The following is a 22796-nucleotide window of genomic DNA, read 5'->3' as shown; positions in this document are numbered from 1 at the left end:
TTCAATCGGTCGTTCGCCTGTAGGGATTCTCTTGAAGAGACTCCTCATGTGGGTTATGTAATCACAAATGTCCTCCTTCTCTTTTTGCTTGACATTCATCAGTCATACTAGCAGACTATCAGAGTATCCAGGCTCCTCAAATCTCTTGATGAAGAGATTCTTGAGGCTATTGAAATTGGCTCGCTTTGCTACCTCTAAGCTTGTATACCAAGTCCTACCCTTGTTACCTAAGCAGAGCCCAAACACTTGAGATTGTTGAGTCAGGTCGGTGAGGCCGTTGGCTTCATAGACTTGCTCGAGCTGCTCTACAAAGCTATATGGATCATTGTGGGGTTGGTACTTGTCGAGCTGCTTTGTGACTATTGGGATTTTAGACAGGCTCTTAGATCCTTGGGTTGCTCCTAACCCTACAAGTAGTGATGTCGCCAATGTTGCAGCACTTTGCTCTACTGCAGTGTTGTCTAGCAGTCGCTTCATAAGAAGCTCACTCAGCCTTAAGTTTCCTCCTAGGGCTCTCTCATGATCCATTCGGTCTGTACTGGCTAAGTTCAGCACCTGCTGCACCTCATGCAACTCCGTGCTTTGCCTTTGGCTCCTAGCCTACTGGTCTCTATTGTATTTGACTATGCTTTGCAATGCCTTGTGGGCTAGCTTTCTCTCTTCTTCTAAGTCTATGATGATAGCATCTGCTATTCGGTCGTGGTGCTCATACCAGGCATGTGCATCGTAGCTGTTGACTAGCTTGCTGAATAGCCTCTAGGAAGACACCTAAGTCGAGTTCCTCGTTAGACCTGCGGTCTAAGCTTTCTTCTGCCATAGTCAAGTTCTCGTGCTCCACCAAGCTATCGATCAGGTTGAGTAGGTTTGTCAAATCCACTTCGTTGGCGTCGCTTGCTTGGTTCTACTTCGCGTGTTGATGGTTTGTCTACGTCTTTGGGTTCTCTCCTATTGGTGGGTTCCTTGAGTGGTTTATCTGAGTGAATTCCTTGACTTATTAAATACAGTCCTCAATTTATCTCCACTCAATATGTGTGTTCTTTCCAGTGCACTTGTGCTCAATCAGGCTTTCAGTTTTCCTTAAGTGTACTTCAAGTGCGGAAATTCAGGGTGAGTGTGGCAAAGAATCTCTAATCGTCTTAGGCACTTTCGCTTTGTCTTGGGCCTGATAGGCTTTGTCGATCAATTCTCTGGCAGTCTTGACGGGGTTTAGGGTTTTTCTGTTACGTTGCCTTGCTCTTTTTTGGGTCCAATCAGGGTTTTATGGCTCAGCGGGTTGCCCCTAGGTCTCTCGGTCTCGCGACCTCCTACTCAAGTTGCTAAGCAGCTGCGCCTTAGGATTTTGTCTATTCGTGCGCCAGAATCAAGTTCTGACGTGAGGAGGGCTTGCAACAGTTTGTGCTGCTGAGATCTAGCCAGGTCATGTCAAATTTCTGAAAAGTTGAGACAAATTTACACTCAGCCCAACTGGTCCGAAATGCAGGGACCAAGTGGGTGACTTGGACAGGCTGAGGGCCGAGTTAGGTCTTGGGCCGAGGGTTGAACTGGTAAATGGGGCCAAGTGGACTCCGGGCCGAGTGCTGAGTTGGTCAAGGGGCCGAGTGCCATCACTCGGACGGGCCGAGTAGACTATGGGCGAGGGTCGATTAAGGTTTTTGAGTCGAGCTGGCCGAATGGTAGGGACCGAGGAGGATGGACTCTGGTCTTGGACGGAGGGCCAAACTGGTAAATGGGGCCGAGTGGACTCTGGGCTGAGTGCCGAGTTGGTTAAGGAGCCGAGTGCCATCACTCGGATGGGCCGAGTAGACTATGGGCCGAGGGCCGATTAGGGTTTTCGGGTTGAGCCAGCCGAATGGTAGGGGCCGAGAGCCGAGTTTGGGACTTGGCACAAAAATGGCCGCTCTGACAAGCCAAATGCGACGTGATGAATGCTGCAAAATGATGATTTTGATCAAATATCATGATTCAGGCAATCATTCCAAGCACAAACTTCCAGATCCTAACTAAGGTACCAAGGGAAGTGATTTGGTATACCTGAGGTGAGTGATAGAATCTCCGATGATGAGATCGAATCGAATCTTTGCGGGCTCTCTCTCTCTCTCTCTCTCTCTCTCACTACAATGGTTGCAAATGAGCTCTCCCTTGGCCTCTTGGCTCTTAAACCCCCTCCTGGGTAAGGTTTTGATTCTCACAATCACTCAATTGCCGACATTAAGCATCCCAAGCAATCTTTTTGCCATTTTTTGCATGATTTATGCCTTGTTTTGCCCTGTTTTGCAACAGTAAACCCTACCCTTTCTCAATTCGATTTCCTAATCCTATCCTATGCTAAATGCAACAAGAATCAAAAGCAAAAAACTAAAATGATTTCTCCATGTTTTCCAATCATCAACCAAACAAACCAATCCAAAATACTTACTTGTTTCGAAGATCAAAACACCCAAACTTCCTACCTATCTCAAGCTCCATTTCGGGGATGAATCCCTTACTTCGATGCTCGATATTAGGCGCGCAAGCGCTCAAGCTTGAATCCATTGTCCCTGCACAATGGAACCAAAATGTGGGAGCTTTCACTCAAGCACCAAGACCCACGAACCACTTATTGTTTCAAGCGTTCCAAGCGAGCTCTAATAGCTATCTCTCACCTAGCTGACGCATCGTCGATCCTACGAGTGTAGTGAGCTTACCTTGATGCCAATATGAGTTGCCTTCTCTCTTGCACACCAATAGCTTAACGATCCTAGATTCTAGCTCAAGCATCCTCAAGCCTCCTCCATCTCCAAGCTCCATCCACCATAGCCGCGCGTGCAAGAGAAGAGAAGAGAAGAGAAGAGAAGAGAAGAGAAGAAGAGAAGAGGAGGTGGTGAAGAGCTTCACCCTCTTGATCCCTCACTCCCACACACTCACTCTCTCACTCTCTCACACTCCCTCTCTCAAGAGCACACACAAGCAAGGAGAAGAGAATAAGAGAAGAAGAAGAAGAGAGCTCTTGTTAGCCACACACCAAAGAATGAGCTTCCATTCACTTTTTGAACTGTATATACAAAACCCTAAATTCCCATGGGCACCCATCCCTTTCTTTACATGACTGGCCATTGCGTCAAGGTCCTTCTTGTATTTCCCTCTTCTAGCCTTATGCCTCTAGCCTACACCCGTCTAATACTTTACAATTGGCACATGCGGGAGCCTGGCGCTCTTTTACACGAGATTTTGGAGTTTTTTGAGGCACCTTTCATTTAAAATTACGCTTTTGACCCCAGCTTAGCTTTAGAGGCCGCCTTTGTGCCTTTTCTCTTTTTCCATCCTCTTTCCGCTTTTTCATTCATTCTTCCGCCTTCTTGACTTGGGGTTAGCAGCTATCAAGGAAAGCGGGTTGGAAGAACCCTGATGGGTCTATCCTATGGTAGGGTGGTCCTAGAGAATTGGAGGCTTCTCACAAGGTTTTTCCAATGTCTGACCTTTAGGTATTGTTAGGTTAGAACCCCAATTAGCTATTTTAGGGGACCGGAATGGGACTATACCCTACATAGGTAGAGAGGTTGAGTGGCACATCCCTCTCATTTTCCATTCTCATTGAACCAAGTGCAGTATGGATTTGCTTTAGATTGGGTATCTCTGCATAAAGTAAGATGTCCAGGACCCGATGCTAGAATGTTTTCAGGAGACCTTGACCACTAGGGACTCAAGTTTCATGTCCATCCTAGTGGGTTTGGTCATGAACGTTCTGTTGCGAGGTGGACTTGAGAAACCCTAGGTGACAAACCCCGTGATATTCCATGGGAGTGCCATGCAGTGGCACTTAGATTTATTTCTCGATGGACTGCTAAAACATGCTTAGATAGCCAATAGGCAGGCACATTACAGTTGGTATCAGAGTGAAACTTTGTAATGGTGTGTGATTGATTAATGTACGGTTGGTAGACAAATCTTAAACAGAATCACCTAAATGGTATGGTTTGATTGTCAGACACATTTTGCATGCACAAATGCTGACATGCAAGAGAAGAAATTCCTTCTCAAGCAAATTAAGGCACCTGAGTTTGGTGGAGAAGGGATAGACATCACAATAGAGGTGGAGATATGGATTGAGTCAATAGATGATTATTTTCCTGCTTTAGAAACTAGCGCTACCAATCAAGCAATGATAGCCAAACTTAAGTTAGTTGGCCAGTTCAAATATGATGGAAGCAATGGTGCAAAGATCAAAATATTTCGAAAGCCGCTTTTACTTGGGCTCAGCTGAAAGATGTTGCACGTGGACATTACCTTCTACCGATCTACCAGGCTTTGAGGATGAATGAATTCTTCAAGATAAAGCAGCTGGAATTAACCCTGGAGGCTTACTACTCAAATTTTGTGACCCTACTAAAATACGTGCCACCTATGGATATTGCCCAGCAAGTATCCAAGTTTTGCCATGGCCTAAGCACTTCTCTGAACCACCGTCTAGAAGCAATGCGTCCACCAATGGACTTGCAAGATGTGTTACTTCAAGCAAAGCCAATAGTCCAATAACTTAATTTGGACAATTGTGACAAAGAGGATTCCCGAGAATAGGGCAAGAGATGCCACACATGTGGAGAGATAGGGCATGTCTGTAGGAGATGTCCCTACCATCAATGCTTCCATTGCAATGAGCTAGGACATGTCCAAGCCGATTGCCCTAACTTAAGTCCAAAAAACATTGAGCCTCCAGGAAAATGAAGCTACACAAGCGCAGTCTATGGATATATAGAGGAATCAGATGAAGAAAAAGACGAAGACCTAGAGCCTACTACACCTTTCCAGGATGATTAGAAATCCTAGAAATTTTATCAACATGTATTACAAATTATATTGAAAATAAACCTTGCTCTTGTAACTATAGTTAACCCGAGTAATATGAGTTTCATCTATTTTGAACCTAGAACTTGCAAATGATTAGAGATACTCTAGCAAGGAATGGCAGCTATAACTTGCAATGAATTTTCCTTAAGTGTTCTTCTCGACTAATATAGATTAGGTCTTGCTAGAATGATGAAGTTTGGGAGTATTCTTTAATACTATAAGCAAAGTAGATTGACCAGGGACCTCAGTCCAGGTCTAAAAAGAGGACAATTCGGAAACAAAGTTTCCATGATAAAGGATGACTTCAGTCTGCTGAAAGGATCCTAGGAGAATTTTGCCTAAAGAAGAAAATCCTGCCAAGGATGACCAGAAATCTTGTGACTCCAAGTGATAAAGCTTTGCATTGTTTCTATTGCAAGGAGTTAGGTTATTTCAAAAGGGAATGTCCAAAGCACCCTAAACACCGATGCTCCGAGTGCCACAATATTCAACATATCCACGTTAATTGTCCCAGCAAGAATCAAAGAGAACTTGAACCTACAAGGAATGAAGTTGTACAAGCTTCAGTGATTCAGAATCTACCAGATACTTAGGAACAACCTACAAGACATTCATGAGATGTAAGTACAATAAACTCTTGTAATCCAAACTCTAATATATGCAGTACGATAAGTTGTTGTAACCCAAGCTTGCGGTCTTCTCACCTCTCCCTTCCTTTCCCTCTCTCTTCCTAACCCATAGGCCTTAAGGATAGGCTTGAAGGGTTCGGCACACTATTTCACACCCCTTTGCTGCCAAGGAAGAGAGAGGGAAAGGAAGGGAGATCTCCCCCCGCCCCCCTAATAATAAAACCCCAAACACCTATATAAAATCCCCCCATTGTCAAGAGAAGGAGGCTTGAAGGGCTCAGCACACTATTTCCCCCCCTTTGTTGCCGAGGAAGAGAGAGGGAAAGGAAGGGAGAGGTGAGAAGAGAGAGAGAGAGAGAGAGAGAGAGAGAGAGAGAGAGAGAGAGAGAGAGAGAGAGAGAGAGAGAGAGAGAGAGAGAGAGAGAGAGAGAGAGAGAGAGAGAGAGAGAGAGAGAGAGAGAGAGAGAGAGAGAAAGAAAGAAAGTTATATTAACATCTTTTAAAGACCAAAACTGGCCTATGAGACAAACTGTGATACAACTGATGAGGTCCAGCTATCCAAAATAAAAGTGCTGAATGAAAAGCTAAAAACTGGAAACTGAAAATACGGTGCTGTGAGTGTGATAAGTGTCGTGTATGTGTATGTGCGTATGTATCTCTGATACTCCAGATAATGGGTACAAAAGGGGAACAAATGTCGGCTCTGTGATAGGGGAACAACGGTCGGCTGTGATAAAGTGGTGCGATGTGTATATGTAACAGATGCAGGGAGATATACTATCCTGGGATGTAGTAGCAGTCGTCAAAGTCGCTAATAGCAGGTGATCCCTCTTGGATGCAGGATGTGGTACATCGGCGGTGGAGAAAGAGCAAACTGGAGATCTGAGATCCAATGTGTCGAGTGTCGTCGGATCTCAGTCTGCTGTCGATGTAGATCAAGAATCCTCCGGATCTCCTATCGGTGTGGCTGAGGGGTCCGAAACCCACGGATCCTCGTGCGGCGTCTAGTACACTGGTCCTCAACCTACTGTAGTGTGAGCCCAAAGGTCTGGCTGGAGGCTGGTACAGTAGCTCTCACTCTGTCTGTCTGAAAGAACTGTGTAATAGTCATCTGGGTGGGCCCCTCTCTGACTGGGACCCACTGTGTGCTCTGCTCTCTGATGTGCCATGCCTCTCCGAGAAAACTGCCAAATGATCTCTGATCCATATCAGTCATACATCCCTGAAGTGAGCTGCTTAATGTGTATCTAGATCTCAACTCTGAGTATGATGGGCATCTGAGAACAAAATGCTCCTCACTCTCCACCTCTGATCTGCAAAGGGGGCATATTCTCTCCTCCTGCGGGATGCCACTAGCTCTGCCACTCTCAATCATAAGCTGATGTGATGATACCCTGAGCTGTCCAATAAGAACTCTCAATCGATGTGGCATATAGATCTGCATATATCTTGGAATCTCTATGAATCCCTGCTCTGATATCCTCAAGAACTGTGTATAATAATGTGCCATCTTCGATGACAGTGGCTGTGCAGGGCTGACCCATGTCCTCTGTATATAAATATGCCATATCTCCTGTCTAATGACTCTGTGTCAAGATTGTGGGAGAGAAGGAAGGAGTCTCGCTTGAAGCTTTCTTGCTTGCACAATGGGGGAAGACACACAAGGGTGGAGGCTGAAAACAGTTTTCCTCTTCTTAGTTGTGTAAGCCAAAAAGAACTCTAGTACAAAGAAATAGAAGAACCCTATATATGGGTCTCAAACCAAACTCAACTAACTAAGGTGGCATACTAACTGAGCCACGAACTAGAGTAGATAAGGATAGCTATCATGTAGCTATTATTCATGGGCGGTGTACCAACCGCGTCTGCAACTGATAAGTCGGTGACATAAATATACAACGGTCACCCTGGCGTATCACGAGTGGAGCTCGATATCTCAACACTCCCCCTCGAGCTCAATCCCAATTCCTGCACACCAAGCAGGTCTCTGAACTTGCGCAGCTTCTCTGCGCCCAATGCCTTCGTGAATATGTCAGCTACCTGATCCTCTGTGCTGACATAAACTAGATCAATAAGACCTAGTAAAACCCTCTCTCGCACATAGTGATAATGCACCTCAATGTGCTTTGTTCTAGCATGATAGACTGGGTTATTTGCCAAGTGTATACTACTCATGTTGTCACAATAAATGACAACTGGCCCATCTGTAGACTGATGCATATCATAAAGTAGCTTATGCAACCAAGCTACCTCACATGCAGCCATTGCTGCACCCCTGTACTCAGCCTCTGTGCTCGACAAGGCAACTGTAGGCTGTTTCTTGCTGCTCCAAGTGACTGCAGCACTCCCAAAAGAGAATACATATCCACTGGTAGATCGTCTATCAGAAATACTACCAGCCCAATCAGCATCAGTGTATCCATGCAACTGTATCTGAACCCCAGTCTCATAAAATAGTCCATACTGCAATGTGGACTTCACATACCTAAGTATGCGTCTAGCCGCATCCAAATGTGGTTTCCTTGGAGCCTGCATAAACTGACTTACCAATCCAACAGCATAGCTCAAATCTGGCCTGGTAATAGTCATATAAATCAAACTTCCTACTATGCGTCTATACATAGTAGGGTCTTCTAGAAGCTCACCTGCATCTGTGCTCAGCTTCACATTTTGCTCCAAAGGAACTGAAATAGGCTTACAACCTGTCATCCCATATTTGGACAGCATGTCCAATCCATACTGCCTCTGCAAGAGCTGTATCCCACTTGGTGATCTAATTACCTCAATGCCCAAGAAATAACGCAGCTCTCCCAAATCCTTCATCTCAAACTTCTGCTTCAATAGCATTTTCACATGAAGGATATCTTCATCACTGTCACCTGTCATAATCAAATCATCAACATAAATGACAAGTAGCATAATACCTTTCTCTGTTTTTCTCACATAAAGTGAGAAATCTGCCTTGGAAATCTGAAAGCCAATAGTGACAAGATACTGTCCTATCTTGTCAGACCATGCTCTAGGTGCTTGCTTCAAGCCATACAAGGCTTTCTTCAACCTGCAAACAAACTCAGGATGAACAGCATGCACATAACCTGGTGGCTGCTCCATATAGACCTCTTCTTGCAAATCACCATGCAAGAAGGCATTCTTTACATCCATCTGATGTAAAGACCATCCCTTTGATGCAGCCATAGCAATGACTGCTCTTACGGTTGCCATCCTTGCAACCGGACTAAATGTTTCTTCATAGTCAATGCCATATGTTTGTGCATACCCCTTGACTACTAATCTTGCCTTGTATCTGTTCACAGAACCATCAGCATTGTGCTTCACCTTATAAACCCACTTACAGCCAATTGCATTCTTACCTTTAGGCAAAGGTACTAACTCCCATGTAGCATTTGCTTCCAAGGCATCCATTTCTTCATCCATGGCTTTCTCCCATTTTTCTTTTCCCATGGCTTGCTCAAAAGATGTGGGTTCTGGTTCCTGTATCACTTTGACCATATATGCATAGTGAATGGCTGTAAATCCATCATATTTCAGCCTATCCACAGGATACCTAGCTCTTGTAGACCTGCGCAAAGTAGGTTCACTCCCAGGTGCTCTCAAAACATCCCTGGTCTTCCTTACTCCAGGTGTAACAATAGAAGGAATACCCAACTCATCATCAATGCTCTGTTCTGAGCCACTGGATTCACCATCCACATAAGAGTGACCTGCATTCACATCAAACATGGGCTGATCAACCTTCTCTTTTCCTTTTCGTGATACCTTCATACCACTATCTGCATTACTTTGAGAAGATTCTCCTGATCTCAATCTGCCTGTCCATGGCGAAGAATGTGAACCACTGCTAGAGGACGCTCCAGGTCCACTAATATTTTGTGACTGCTGCTGTGAATTCTGTGCAGCATTACCATTTTGTGCATCCACATCATCAATCACATTTACTGGTTTATACCAGCTACTCATCTCATCAAAAACAACATCTCTGCTCACTGTAAACTTACGAGTAGAAGGGTTATAGCATCTATACCCTTTTTGCTGCAGAGAGTAACCAATAAAGATGCACTTCTCAGCTTTTGGATCCAACTTGGATCTCAACTCATCTGGCACATGTACATAGGCAATGCAACCAAAAATTTTCAAATGAGAAATATCTGGTTTCCTACCAGTATACCTCTCCTCTGGAGTCATTCCATGTATTGCTGCAGTGGGAGTCCTGTTCATTATGTAGACTGCTGTAGCAACTGCTTCAGCCCAATAAAAATCTGGCAAGTCTTTTTCATTGAGCATGGCACGAGATACCTCTCCAATATGCCTATTTTTCCTTTCTGCAATTCCATTTTGTTGTGGGGTATAACTGCATGAATATTGCTGCTTTATGCCATGCTCCCGCAAGAACTTTGCAAACTCATTTGAGAGGTACTCTCCCCCTCCATCTGACCTCAGGAATTTTATTTGCAGACCTGTTTCTTTTTCAGCCATAGCTTTAAGGGTTTTGAAATGCCCAAAAACTTCACTTTTCTTTTTCATAAAATACACCCAAACTTTTCTGCTATAGTCATCAATAAAAGTGACAAAATAATGACAGCCTCCAAGAGATGCAGCTTTAGTAGTCCACACATCAGAGTGGATTAATTCCAATGGCTTCTCACTCTCTTGAACATGTCTAGGAAATGGTTTCCTTGCATGTTTTCCAAACTGACAGGCTTCACATACCTTATGCATTTCTGCAACCTTGAATTTGGGCAATCCTGCAACAATATTTTGGGCCTGCATTGATTTAAGTCGCTGTACATTAACATGACCAATGCGTTTATGCCAGATATCAATATCTGCAACTACACCGGTCCCATGTGCAAACATTGCTGCACTCAATTCAGACATGTCTGCATCCAATGTAAACATTCTGCCCTTCTTCTTTCCTTTTGCTATCAAGCGACCTTTATTTTTCATATCCTCAACAAAGCATCCATGAGGATTAAATCTGACCTGCAAGCCCTGTTCAACCATTTGACCGACAGAAACTAGATTCTTAGTGATATTCGGGACATGAAATACATCGGACAGGTATTTCTTTTTCCCATCCTGCATAGACAAGGGAATTTTTCCAATCTGCACAATAGGATGTGCAGTATCATCACCAGTCTCCACAAATCCTGGTTTTTCCATTTTCCTTGCATCCTCCATCCATTCTGCATGACCTGTCATGTGGTTTGATGCACCTGAGTCAACATACCATACATCATTGCTTTCTTCTGCACTTGTCACAGAATTGTTCATGTGCTGCACCATGAACAAATGTTCATTTCTGTCATCACCCTGTCTGTTAGAAGATGCATAATTCCCTTGTTGCAGTTTTCCATTCATGATGTCATTCTGCTTTTTATAGCAGTCTTTAGCCATATGACCCATTTTACCACAATAGTAGCATTCAACATTACTGTTTGCATTTTGGCCTCTTTGCCATCCACCACGACCTCTTTGGCTCCCCCTGCCTCTAGAGTTACCACGTCCTCCTCCATAGGACTGGTTTTCTTGAGTTTGCTGCATATTCTGATTTCTGCCACGGCCTCCAAATCGGCCTCCTCTACCTCTGCCTCTACCTCTTCCAGCATTTGAGTAGAAGACAGCTTCTTTTGAAGTTCCTCCTGAAGAAGATGCACCACCATTTCTCTGTTCCTCAGAAATTAGAAGAGCAATCAACTCCTCAAAATCAGGAAATCTTTCACGAACTGAAATGGATGTCCGAAACTGTGCATAATCCTTTCCTAGACCATTCAAGGTCACGGAAACTAAATCATCATCTTCCACTGGCGACCCAATGGAAGCAAGTGCATCTGCAATCTTCTTCACCTTCATGTGGTAGTCGTTGATGCTCATACTTTCTCTTTGCACATTATGCAACTCTTGCTTGAGCTGCATTTTCCTGGCTTGCGTATTTGTGCTATACATTTTTGACAAAGTATCCCATGCCTCCTTTGGCGTACTTGCATCCTGAATATGCACAATCATAGAGTCTGAAATACTGATAGACAGCCAATACATAACTTTCCTGGCTCTCTCATGCCATGTTTTAAATGCCTGCATTTGTTGTTGATTGGGAACATCAGGAAGAACTGGTTCTTCTTCATTTCCTGCAACAAATTCCCAATATCCTTTTCCCATAAGGAAATTCGTCATTCTAAACTTCCATGCCTGGAAGTTGTTCTTGTCAAGCTTTTCAGTGACAATCTGTGAAAGAGAATCAGACGCCATTACAGAATACTGCAAGAAATTCTGTCACTGCAAAAAACACAGCTTCACCCTCACAAGGGCAAATCTGCAAAACTGGCGAAAGTGGTATTTGACCACACAGTCACTTCCTAGTGACGATTTTGCATAAACAGGAACCAAGGATGATTCTGAAACTCCTAATGTCTCTGCGCACAAGCATACGATGCAATTTCTACAGTAACTTTTCACCGACCTGTAGAACAGTGGTCGCACAGCATAAAACTGAGCCTTTTCTTGAGTGCGTGCAGAAAACTTCCGTCTGCAAAACAGGCCCCGAAATGGCCTCAAATCAAAAAAACAAGGTCGCCTAGGGCTAAAGCCCTTTCCCGCAGCATATACTGCCCTCTTGCTTCACCGCGAAGGGCGTCTCAACCTGAGACAATGCACTCCTGCAATTTCCGGCTGTGCTACCTGCAGAGATCTGCTCCCAAAACAGGAAATGAAAGCAACACTGCTCCTCTTACCAGACCACCGCGAGCTTGGCTTGCTTTCTTGAGCTCCTTACCACGAACAAGGCTCTGATACCATGTCAAGATTGTGGGAGAGAAGGAAGGAGTCTCGCTTGAAGCTTTCTTGCTTGCACAATGGGGGAAGACACACAAGGGTGGAGGCTGAAAACAGTTTTCCTCTTCTTAGTTGTGTAAGCCAAAAAGAACTCTAGTACAAAGAAATAGAAGAACCCTATATATGGGTCTCAAACCAAACTCAACTAACTAAGGTGGCATACTAACTGAGCCACGAACTAGAGTAGATAAGGATAGCTATCATGTAGCTATTATTCATGGGCGGTGTACCAACCGCGTCTGCAACTGACAAGTCGGTGACATAAATATACAACGGTCACCCTGGCGTATCACGAGTGGAGCTCGATATCTCAACACTCTGTTCCTCTCAGAGAGAGAGAGGGTGTAAGTGGGAGCCTGAGTATCATATAGAAGAGGTGGGAGTCTATGAATGTCCAGCCCATGTCTATCAAACCAAGCTCTAGTTTGTGCATACCATGATGTGGTATCCCCCGCTCGAGCCATCTCTTGAGATGCCATATATGCTCTATATGCAATGCGATCTCTGTCCATATCCTGAAATCTGTGTAGGAAGCAGACTGTCTGAAATAATGCCTCGACTAGCATGGGCGGTGTGGCAAGCTCTGCTCGCACAATGTCATGTGGGACTGAGGACTTGCTGCGAATCAATCTAGATATCATGATCACTTGAGGTCTCTCCATCAATGTCCATACATAATTGGCAAGGCCTGGCCCCCATATAGCTGCTCCATACATCAGTGCTAGAGTGACTAGAGTATCAAAGAGCCACCCCTTGGTGCGGGGCTCCTGGAAATGTGCCTGATGACACTGTCGCTCCATAAGAGCCAATGCTGAGTATCCTCTAGTGAGGCGGTCACGAGCTACCTGTGTCATCGAGAAAGTCCCTGAAGCTACTGTAAAGGTGACTCCCAAATATACATATGATCCAGTGACCTCAATACTCCCTCCTGCTCTGCCATGAAAATACTCTATCTGCGTATCTGAGGTGATGTATGGAATATAAGAACCTTGATTTTACCAAGGTTCACTGTCATGCCTCTCTGTATGCAAAAATCATCCAATGCTAATAAATGATGTTGTAATCCCTGAGCTGAGTCTGAGACCAACACAATGTCATCTGCATATAGTAAGATATGAACTGTGGCTCCACTGAGATCTATACCTCCACCGGCTCGCTATTGAATAAACTCTGCTATCTCATCAATGTATAGCCCAAATAGATTCGGTGAGAGTGGGCATCCTTGCTTCACACCAATGATGCTCACAAGGGGATCTGATATACCTCCCGGACATCTGACTCTGCCAGTAACCAGCTCATATAGTGCATAAATACCCCACATCATGTCATCATCCACCCCCAGATCAAGTAGGCGTTTGAAAAGCCTCTCTCTCGGAACCGTGTCAAAGGCTTTGCGGAAATCCACAAAGCAACAGTACAATCTCTATTTCTTCACTCGTGTCTGGTCGATCAGACAATGGAGAGTGAAGATGTGGTCTATGGTAGAAAATGCCCGTCTGAACCCTGCCTGTCCGGGTGTGCGCATGCACTCTCTCTCTGCCAGTGTGCTGAGCTCCTTCTCCATCACCGTGCCATAAAGTTTGGACAAAACTGGCCCAATCATAACGGTCCTATATGTGTTAGGATCCATAGGATCCCCTGACTTGTGGATAGGTATAATGGTGTGCTCTGTCCACGAGTCAGGGAACCCCTCAGACAATGCACGGTTGAAGAGGTGAGCAATGAGTGGAGCCAATGTGTCTCTGCCATATATAATATGCTCTACCTGAATATCAAACTGGTCTCAAGCGCGGCCATGCTGTAACTGTGAGATAGCATGTTTCGCCATACTAGTGGTGAAAAAGGATGAAATAGCTGGTCTCGGTGTACATGGTGTGGGTATCAGCGGCTGTGTGGGTACATGATATAAACTCTGTGCATATCCATGCCATACTGCAGGGTCATGTATCAGTGTGGGTGAGCGTGGTTCTCTAATCTACCTCCATACCTTTGCACAATCTCTACTCATAAGAAGGTGGTATATATCCCAATATCTCTCCTCCTCCCATTCCCGTTTTTACGGCGGGTCAAGCGGTGCATGCATCTCTGCGCCTGTCTGTGTGTGATCTCTCCTCTGGCCTCCAAATTGCGTAGCTGTCAACATAAATATCTGCACTCATCATCATACCACATGTTCTGTGGCATGGTACCGGTCCAAGGGGGTGCGTGTATGTGTGATGTTGAAAAAATGCTCCTCCAGATGCTGTGAGTAAACATGTGAGAGCTCATGAGTGAAGTGTATGGTAGTATGCATGTGGGGTATGATATCTGCAGGTGGTGATGGTAATGAGGTGAGAAGTGAGAAACTGAGAAAGGTGTGATCGGCACTGAGTGGAAGTCTCCCAAGGCCGAAGGACTCGATAGTATGCATCCCATCGATCGGTCCGAGCAGATAATCTACAGTACTCTCGCCCCCCCATGTGGGAAGCATGTAAGACCTCCTGAATATGGCCATTGTGCTATCCCGTTATAAATAACGAGATGATGTCTACTACCAAGCTCAAGTAAATGCCCTCCATACCCTGTGGCGTCTGGCCCAGTATTTGCTGACTCCCTACTGATCCCCAACTCCTCAGGGTCTAATGCTCTCATGATCTTTGGCTACTCCATATCAAAACTCTCACACTATCGGCTCTGTGTGCACCCATTGAAGTCCCCCATAACGAAGACCTCACCCAAACTAGAATATAGAATAATTTCCTCTGAGAGCTGTGAATAAGGGGAGGGGGAATCTCTGGCCTGAATATCACACTGCGTAGTAGCATATCTGGACCCTCATGGTGAAAAGAAGCATACTGCCATATAGATCCATCTCTCATTTGATATCTGCACTCTGATCCATATGTAACTAGCCTCCTCATCTCGTCTCACTAATTGGATATGTCTCTGTATCCCCTGACGGAATAGAACTGCCACCCCTCCTGAGCCCCTAGATGTGCTCTGCCTAGTAGTAGATCGGTATGCAGATACCCACTCAAATCCTGTAATGTGTGGGAGCCCTCTCTCTGGGCTCTCATGTGTCTCTGTGAGGCATATAACATCATGGTCGGGTAAAATCTCCTCAAGTCTGTCCGGTCGTGACCATAGGGAGCCGTTGCAGTTCCAAACTGCCACACGTATCGGGGTCTCCTGTACAGTCCTCTTCCCCGTCTCATAGGCCACAGAGAGAGAGAGAGAGAGAGAGGTGAGTAGAGAGAAAGAGAGAGAGAGGGAGAAGAAGAGAAGAAGAAGGAGGAGAAGAAGAGGAAGAGAGAGAGAAAGAGAGAGAGGGAGAAACAAACTATTTGAAGGAGTTTCTCCTCTTCCCCTCCTTGGAGGGTGGCCACACACATTTTTCCTCTTCCTTCTTCCTCGAGTTTATTTCTCTATCCCGCAAGCTAGTTTCCCTATAGCTGCCCCCCTCTTCTGCTCAAGATGTTACTTAAATTCTTGCAAAAATCACATTCTAGCAAGGAAGATCGGCAATCCAACTGCGGTACTACCAATCGTAAGTAATATATTTTTGAATCAAAGAACTACTTGCTTTGATTTCCGCACAAGGTGCATTAGGCCGTACTATGCCGCATGAGAATAGGTTAACTAAAAGTATAAAATCCATCTCAAATATTCAAGGATGAAGTTTGCAAAGTGCTTGTATCAAGGGAAGTTAATTGCCCTAGTTTCTATGCAACAAATCCATGCATATCATGAGCGTTGTAAATATTTCTAAAGTACTAAGCATCGATAAGTCCTTGATTATTCTTTACCTAGGACAATATTGTTAAGACTCGCAGATGCACGTAGACGGTATATGCAAGGGAAAGATTGTATAAAACATACATTGATGGTACACAAATTGATCTTGCATCAAAGTCTTGCTAATATCATGAACTATTAGTTCATTGGGATCTTGAAGTTATGCGTAGCTAGTACAAACAAATGAGGATTAAAACTACGATGCCTTGAGATTCGTCTGATAGCAACTATGTTCATCAAATCTATTCGGGGGTTGGCTAGATGCAACAACTACTCCAAGGCAAGCAAAGACTCAAGGATTAGGAAACCCTAAGTCGAAGGAAAGACCGATGCTTTTGTACTTGTTGGGAAGAAGGCTGGGTTATCAATCAATGTAAGTGTTTAATAGAACTTATGTCTTATACAATGTTTGAAACCTTAACATATGCCTTCGTTGAAAGAAGGGTGTGTTAAAGTAAATCTTACATAGAACCGCTCTTGATCCCAAGGGGGAGAGCAAATATGAGATGGAAGGTTATCACGACTATTCCTTCAAGAAAAGGATATCGTTGTTTTGTTGAATGATTTAACATCGACTTAAATGCTTTTTGCATTTGATAACTTGTGGGATGTGATTTGGATGATTATTCCAAGTGCTTATGTTTGATGGTAAATGCATGGCAGGGGTCTGTGATGACAACTTGCCATGGGAATAAATGAATTTTTTCTTGAAAGATGATATTAGGCTGATTGACTTGATTGTGCTTGATTCTTAATTGGTTTGATTAAGTAAGGATATTTTGTGTAGGTGGATCATCTCCAAGGTCATGCCACGTTTCAACTCGAGAGGGCACTACTCGATCCATGGGCCGATCCACGGGCCGCTGATTGAGTGGTGAAAAGGCCAACCACATATGTTGTGTCTCACTCCTAGGTCGCTTAGGGTCATTGGAGCTTTGACCCCTTGTCGAGTCCGGAACCGAGTTGTAGACTACTATGAGCCCAATGTCTAGGGCATTGGAAGATCTTATTCTAGATACTGGATGGAAAGTATGGCGCCATGTGATTTGGACCAGGTATTTCTGTTGGGCAGAAGGGATGCATAATTTCTCCTGTATGGGTAGGAGACAAAGATTAACTTGAAGATAAGTTAAGGAATTTATTTTGAGATTTTTTTTCAAAAGAGTTGCTTTCTCTGTATTTGTGTCAGTGCTATAAGTTATGCAAGCAAACCATGTTCCCTAAAAGGCTTAATTAAAGGAAGTTGATTTTAAATGTTACTCATAATTTTGGTATGACCTAATTAGAAAACTAAAGCTATCAAGGAAAGCGTGTGGGTAGAACCCCGACGGGTATATCCTACAACAGGGTGGTCCCAGAGAAATGGGAGGCTTCTCACAAGGTTTTTCCAACGTCTGACCTTTAGGTATTGTTACGTTAGAACCCCGATTCACCATTTTTGGGGACCGAAGTGGGACTATGGCCTACGGGTAGAGAGGTTGAGCAGTGCATTCCTCTCGTTTCCCATTCTCTTTGAACCAAGCATGGTATGGATTTGCTTGGGATTGGGTATCTCTGCATAAATTAGGATGTCCAAGACCCAACACTAGAATGCTATCAGGAGACTTCGATCACTAGGGACTCAAGTTTTAGGTTGATCCTAGTGGGTTCAGCTCCAAACGTTTCGTTGCAAGGCAGACTCGGGAAACCTAGGTGACAAACCCCGTGACATTCCATGGGAGTGCTGGGTGGTGACGCTTAGATTCATTTCTTGATGGACCACTAAAACGTGCTTGGACAACCAATATGCAGGCACTTTACAACTGCTTCATCCTTCAAAGTTATTGGGAATATGTGAAGTTTTTTATCATCATCAATGATTTCATTTTCTATGCATGTCACTTCAAACCGTTGGACATGCATGTCGGGATCATCATCCTAGTGATGACTAGAATATTGAGTGAAATCCGTAAGTCGCACAGGTGCTCTCACAGCAATATATAATATTCTTAAAACTTCATCTAAATCTTTGAAGATTGGAACCCGCTCTTTTGAGTGAGCAAATAATCTACTAAGTCCCAATTATTTTGCAAGACTGTCTATATTGTTGTCCTCTTTCGTATGATCAATGGGAGTGTTGTCTATCCTATGTCTTACCATTTTAGTGGAAATGGTATCAAAACCCATGAAATCATCATTGTTTTGACCCTCTTCTTTTGTATCTTCCACTTTCTTCTCACAAGCAGTTGACCCCTTCTTTGAGCTACCCTTATTTGTACCACCCATTCCCTCGTAGCTTCCTGCTTGCCTCTCCCAATTATAATATGACTCAGTTTCGACAGAAGATGTCTCTCTAGTGACTTTTTTGGTTTCTAATGACAAATCTAGCCCACCTTGTAAGGTATTTTGCAACTCAACGTTCAATTTTTCTAATTGCTCCACTATTCGCTCAGCTTTCTTTTCCAATCTTCTTCTTGCCCTCTCGTCTGTGCTAACTTTTGGCTTTCAATCATTCACTCTGGTGTGTGACGACTTTCTCTATTGTGCACATCCTCCTTACACTCTATTTTAAGAGCCCTTGTTTATGTAAACTTTACTTTCTAAGAATGTCCAGGTAGTTCCTTATCCTCAGTGCCATAGGGTATATCTTTACTATGCTTTTCTATTAAACCTAAAATCTTAGCCACTTCCCTTGCTTTCGTTGTATAACATGTTAATTTAACACACTTAGTTATTGCTACCCATGGAGACACTTGATTCCAACTTATTCTCTTGAAGGTTTTATATGCTTCTCTATAAAACCAATCTTAATGTCATTGGACACTAATGGTATTGAGTTGGATTTCATCAACTAACTTAAAATGTGACACTAATAACATGATCCCCCTTGCTTCATCTTGAAACATCCAATTCCAAGTGCACAATTTCTCAACATCGACCCATAGTTGGGGTTCAAGTATTTTCGCCCATCCACTAATTCGGTATCCCTTGCCTTATCTATGATAATTTTTTGAATATCTTGGGGTAACTCAGGGAAGAAGCCTCGTAAGAGATCTTTGTTGTAACGGTTCATCCGAGTCTCATTTGTTTAGGTTGATAATTCCCTTGCTAAGAAAATAGGTGTAAAGTTCTAGTCCTAAGCTCCATAGCTTCTCCCCATCTCTCAGGGAAGACTCCTTATATGTTGCTCCTACCATACTTGTGGTGGCTAATTATGTAGCCCCTTTTTGAGATATTGAACTTAGGAAGAGTTTGGTTTCAAGTAATTGAAAGATCTTATAGATCTTCCCTCCCCATTTTCATTCCTTTTTAGTGTGTCATCTCTGTGCCTCACAATGTATTTTCTTTTAGTTTATACTTAAGTTAGTAAAACAGCCCAGACCACCCCCTCTTCTCCTTAATTAACACGCTTTTATCTCCCAAAAAATGTACCAAAAATGATGGCTCCTTAAGAAGCCCCCAATTAAGTAGGCAAGATGAATATATGTGGTCATTGTGTTAACTAAGGATTGGAAGTGGAGATATATGCCTCCTTTACCCTCAAATTATCAGCATAAAAGTCATTCTATCATTTCTTTATGTACTCCATAATCATCAGCCTATCTAACAATATCCCTTAACTTATTTGCAATCTCTTAAGTATTACTATTTAACCCCTCATTTTGAACTACAACCCTTAGCACGTTAACTTTAATGTTCTCAAAAATTTAATTAGAGAAAGAACTTATTCAAAAACTCTTAATTCACCCTTAACTTCTACTAATACTTCAATACAACCATTAATATTCACTAATCATTACTTTTGCGCCCTGAATAGCATTTTACAGAGGAAGTATAAGCAGATGAACTACATTATCCATGAAATTTTAAAAACAAACTCTTAAAATAAAATAAACTATAGTCTCTTTTCATTTCTCCAACTAAATCTTTCATTATCAGAAGTTAATTTTTCTCTATTACTACTTTAAAAATGAAAATATTCATAATAATTATATCTAAGAATAAAACATAGAACCCTATTAATCTAATGTTTCCCATAATGAATTTAGTTTTTGTACCATTTTTCATCAATAAATTCTTCCATTTGTCATTAATATTCACTAAATACTTTCTAAAAACACCTAAAAACTGCCATTTTTACCATTAAAAATTATATAATTCTAATTTGAGAGATCTATCTGAGCTAATAATTGATAAGAGAATCCATCATGATTTTATTCAACTTTGTTTTGAGTTTTCATCCTTAATCACTCATTTATATTCTTAATTTTTACTAATTATTATAAAAAACTGTGAATTTTGTCGCTAACATGCATAACTCTCTTAATAGATTTATATCCAAAGGGTGAAATTTCATTCCTAAGTTAATTAATTTGAATGTGTTTTATAGCTCTAGTGATGAGGAGGATACTAGTCTTCTAGCATATGAAAGGCACCCAAATGCATTGAGGGATGCCTTGTCTATTGGTGGCAGCCACAGAAGTTATCTGGGGACAATTGTATTTTGTTTTCTTTGTAGCACTCCATCACAAACCGTGATTGGTAGTAGGCAAGATGAAAATTGTTCGTTCAAACGTTTGTTCTAAGACAATAGAATATTATTTAATGTTGAGAAAAATGATTCAGTAACCAAAAGAGACTACCTTGGCATAATCTACTCCATCAAGAAATTTTGATATTATTTGCTATGACAACTTGCTCGATGGATTCACTCGATGCATGGTGATGTTCACAACTGGGTCTAGCACGGTGACTCCTATCAAACAGCCTGGAGCCAGAGGCTGCTTGCCACTACAACCAATCTTGCCTTTGGAACCTTTTCAAAAGTGGAGAGTGAACTTCATTGGTCCCATCTCTCTAGCTATGGTACGCACAAGAAATAAGTATATCATGACACACTCCAATCAAACTTGTCAGCCAACGAGGTACACATTTTGTAAATAAGGTAATCGAGAAGCTCAAATTATTATTTTTGATTGTACATAAGAAATCTTCCCCTTACTACCAGCAAGCTAATGGCTTAGCTAAATCCATCAATAAGGTCTTGTGTTAGATCTTAACCAAGTTGGTACATCAGAACAAAAAAGCCCTAGGCAGCACTAATATTCCTATAGCATTATGGGCGTCCCAGATATTCTTCAAAGTCACCACCGGCATGACTCTGTACAAACTAGTATTGGTCTTGGAAGCCATTACCCCTCTGGCATTTTTGGTCTCGAGTTTTTGACTCATGGATGAAAGACTCACTCATTCCAGAAGAGTCACTTCCATTCTAGATGGAAGCCATATTACAATTAGAAGAAGATAGAATCCACAACATGTTTATTCTATTTGAGCTCCAAGCCCAATAGAAACACCAAGTAGACTGGCTATCCAAGAGACCACTATTCTAGAAGGGCCAACTCGTCCTAGTATTTAAGGCTAGGATGGAAAAACTTCCTAGAAAGCTCAAATTTTTTGTGGAGAGGTCTTTCATGATTTTGGCACTAATTCATTCTATTTGACAGATTTATAGAGCAAGCTTGTTAATGGATTCTGACTCCTCTACTATCGTGCTAATGGTCTCCAATGCCTATTTTTCATCATACCAGATTCACCTATTTTCGCTCCACCATTAGATTTTGGCATTTTGTGTCCATTGATCGCCCGTCTCCAAATTGAATGGATCTGAGAAGTCCCCACCTGTGTTGACATGGTCCTCATTTATGAAACCCACTCATAAACAAATGTGTCCAATGGTGCCTTGGCACTTTGAAATACCTATCCTCATCATGTTTGCTTATGGTATGTTTTGCTAATGTGGTGCACATGCATTGGCCAATGTCTTTTCACCTTAACCACACCATCACTTAAGAAATAATATCTTCCTTGACACCCTCATTTTATGCCCAACACTTGTGCACATCTCTTCTTCGCCCCTTTTCACCCTCTATCTCTTGCACTATTTTCTTCTCTCATCCATGTTATCCTTCTAGCTTACCACCAAGTACACCAATCAATCCTACAATGTTGATCGATAACCAAGCATGGATCCAATCTTTGTAGCTATCCTAGTTCACCAGTATTCCGTGGAGCTCATTTTGACCCTTGTTCACCCCAAAACACAATCCATCTTGGAGCAGTTGATCCCAAGGGGACCTTACAAAACATGTAAGATATCACGTGAGTTCAAAAGAAAGGGTATTATATTTAGCAAAAATTATCATTTTATATTTACACAATGGATTTTTTAATTAAAATTTAAAAAAATCTATAAGTTTAGTAAAGTAAAAGGGTTCATTATAAGGTCTTATAGCATGTAAAGAAAGGGTACTTCTCAATATCATTTGAATGCATGTTATGCAGATGATTTCTTATAGGTGGACTCCCTGCGCAATTAATTAATGGCTCCACCATGCAGATCCAAGGCAACACATACAAGTTCTCTACCAAGAGAGTATAGCAGATGCTCTACTTGCACACCCATGGTGAACAAGACCCCCCCATCCCTCCCCACCTCCACCATGGAAACACTCTTTGGCCCCATCAACAAACAAGGAGTATTAGCTGACAAACTTGATTGATAACCATATGAGCAAGCTCAATGCCCTCAAATTCCTACTCGAGCCCCTCTACATATAGATCAAGGCCTTCAGCATCTCAAAAAAGGTAGCTACTCTTTTTTTCTCTCCTTCTCACACTTCCATTGCTTGGGCACATGTTCTCTTAGATTGCATCACTCTCTAAAGGTCAAATACATCT

The 22796-nt window shown here is 42.7% G+C and overlaps 1 pseudogene; it reads right to left on the bottom strand.

The window, feature by feature from the left end:
* Positions 1-5361: 5361 nt before the first annotated feature.
* Positions 5362-17978, bottom strand: LOC148016638 (uncharacterized; annotated as a pseudogene).
* Between the last annotated feature and the right edge of the window lie 4818 nt (positions 17979-22796).

The sequence above is a fragment of the Lygodium microphyllum genome, chromosome 23 (genome assembly GCF_053477565.2).
Source record: "Lygodium microphyllum isolate KBCC chromosome 23, Lygodium_microphyllum_v1.1.10, whole genome shotgun sequence".
In the NCBI taxonomy this organism is placed as follows: domain Eukaryota; kingdom Viridiplantae; phylum Streptophyta; class Polypodiopsida; order Schizaeales; family Lygodiaceae; genus Lygodium; species Lygodium microphyllum.
This window is presented reverse-complemented; position numbering and strand designations above follow the sequence as displayed.